The 2827-nt window shown below is 42.9% G+C and overlaps 1 pseudogene; it reads right to left on the bottom strand.

Moving 5' to 3' along the window:
• Positions 1-674: 674 nt before the first annotated feature.
• On the bottom strand, positions 675-2278 carry LOC102483960 (oxysterol-binding protein-related protein 9 pseudogene; annotated as a pseudogene).
• Positions 2279-2827: the final 549 nt, after the last annotated feature.

The following is a 2827-nucleotide window of genomic DNA, read 5'->3' as shown; positions in this document are numbered from 1 at the left end:
CCTGAGTTTTAAAACATATTTATTATGATTTATAATATACATATAATCATTGTACGTCTTCGTAAGGTCCAGTATAGTGTTTTTTTATTTTTAAAAAGCTGGAAAAATTACTTTATGAAGTCTTAAGAAGCACTAAGTATAAACTGTATCCCAGAGTTAGGTACAATTTAATAATTGTTCAATTCCAAAGTAAAAGTTATTGTGAAGCCATGAAATTTCCTAACACTGCTAATTTTCTAAAACAACTCTGAGGAACCAGTATTTACAGTAGATGCAGTATTTATGAAAAATCTGGCATTGGGTATATTATGTGTGTTTGTATCTATCTATATACACACGCACACAGATATGTATTTATAGAACGCAAGATTATGAACTAGAAAACAGGTTGTATATCTGACCAGCGATACTAGAGTGCAGAGTTTGAGACTGGGATTATAAATGTTTTCAAAGCATGGGGTTTGGGAAAGGAGCAGACACCTTGTTTTCAAAACCTGAAGGTTTTCTCAGGACTGAAGTCAGAGTTGTAACTGCCACCGAGGGAAAGAGGTTCTCCTGCTGTAATTGTTCACCTGCATCAGAAGTCCGGTATCCCTGAGATAGGAACCACTGCAGTAAGAAGTGAGGGAAAAGCTTCTCCCCAAGGAAGATTGTTTCTTAATTATGCCCACAACCTAATGCTGGGCAGCACCAAGATGTTTCAGCTATGGCTCATCCGAAACCCAGCATTCTCCATCTTCGTGAAATAACCTCATCTCCAGGTGAATTTCCGTCTTCCTTTCTCAGGCTTCTGCTCCTTGTCTTTCTTCAAGCCTGTGCTTGGCTTCAGTTCCTGCATCAATGTCTCTGATTTTTAAATGGAAAAAGACATCCTTCCAAAGCTGTGGACTCCTAGTCATGCTGATCTTCCAACCGCCTCCTCACTTTCTTCTTGATTGTGGGCAATATTTGTACTGAAGCCTGTTTGGGGACAATTAATACTGCATTCTCCTCCTAATTCTACCCAGGCCACCGTGAGGACAGACCTTCCATACCCACCGGGGAATGCGAGAATGTAATGTCAGTCATAGTCCAGGCACGAGACACAGCACTGCGCTATGTTGTGTGCCCCAGTTGACATCCCAAGGAATTTTGATTTGGTCCAGACATGAGCACCGAATTGTATCATATTGTTCAAATTCTCAGCATAAAAGGCTGGAATGGGTGAATAAGGGGAAATCTGCTCAGCCATGGATGTTACACTGTTTTTGGAAACCCAGGTAACTAGTTCTGTGTTTTCTTCAGTGTCATTTGGTAATGTCCAGTGACACTGAAAGATCTCACCCAAAATGGAGTTGTATGGCTTTTTGACAACTGATCCCTCCCTTCCTGCATGAAAGGCAGAAAGGTACCGTTTAACGACCTGAACCATCCGACCATGAGGATCCTTCTGGTCACTGATGCTCACTCACAGGTCTGGATGTACAAAAACATTTGCATACATTTCTAAAAGAGATCTTCTTCCAAGAATAAATGTTGGAAGAACCACTTTTGTCAGATCCATTCCGAGCCTGACCTGTGACGAGATGTATCGTCACACTCTTGTGCTCCTCCAGTGAATCTGCCTCCCCATCGTCATCTCTGTAGTCATGTGAATCAAAAACCTAAGCATCAGTTGATCCATTGAATATGCAAGGATTAAGTGATTCTGTAGGATCTTGGTGCTTCAGACTGTTCCCGAGCTGCTGTGTGTCAAGACTGAGGCAGACCCAGAAGAATCTATTAAGCACTTTGGGGGTGAGCTACTTTGATGGATTTCATCTGGGACATAGACTTCATCTTCACTGTTAGAGTAAGAGAACTCAGGGGTTGTATTTAGAAGCAAGGTGGCATGGCTTGGAGAAGTTAGACTGCTATTAGGTGGTGAATGGCCACTGCCTATTTGGTGTTGGAGTCTGATGATGTCCCAAGGTTGCTAATATAGGTCCCACTGCTGGGCAAGAGGGTCACTGCTCGGATTTACGTGATTGAGCAGGTTCTGGAGGTAAGACAGTCTGGGGAGGCCTAGTGCTGATCACAGGTTCTCAGGGGCTAGGTTGATATATTGTGTCTAGAAGATTAATAGTACCTTTAGCAATCTACTGCAACTCAATGCAGTGTTGAATCGATTCTACCATGCTATTTGTTGTGTCTTTGAGAGTTTCAGGTTTCTTTCTCTGTTCATCATCTTTGCAGGTTTGAAGCTTGTCATCAAAAAGCTTTAATTGTTCTATTAAGATTTTTTTAGGTAAGTATCAGCCTCTGTAAGTTTCTTATCAAAGTCTTGGATGCTAGAAATGAATACTGAATCTAATTCCCCAGAGGGCAGCGTGAAGGAAGGAGCGAGGGAGAATATGATTTTCTAGTCTACGGCTTGGCCCTGAACATGTGGCAAGGACCCTGGGGACTCAGGAGTGAGGACTGGCCCCACTCTCAGACCCTTGGGGTCTATTCACTTTGTAAGAGGCCAAGAAGAAAGCCATTCACAGGGGCCCCTGCCCTCCATGCCTCCTGGGGAGGGAGTCCAGGGGCTTTAAAGCGACCCCTATTTCTCCTCCCTTGATTGGATTCTGGGTAGACCCAGACTGTCCAGGTCCAGTATAATTTTTAAAAGTATGTATATAGTGTGTAATAAATAAGTTGAGGATATAAACATATTCACCACCTTCCACATTTAACATTACATTATGGGGCCAGCAGGTGGTGTGGTGGTTAAGGCTCTGGACACTCCCACATGCTGACCATGGTTCAAGTCCCGGACCTGGTGGTTTCCTTTCTCACTTTCCTCTCTCTCTCTGGTCAAATTAAA

Source organism: Tupaia chinensis, unplaced genomic scaffold (assembly GCF_000334495.1).
Source record: "Tupaia chinensis unplaced genomic scaffold, TupChi_1.0 Scaffold000054_1, whole genome shotgun sequence".
In the NCBI taxonomy this organism is placed as follows: Eukaryota; Metazoa; Chordata; class Mammalia; order Scandentia; family Tupaiidae; genus Tupaia; species Tupaia belangeri.
This window is presented reverse-complemented; position numbering and strand designations above follow the sequence as displayed.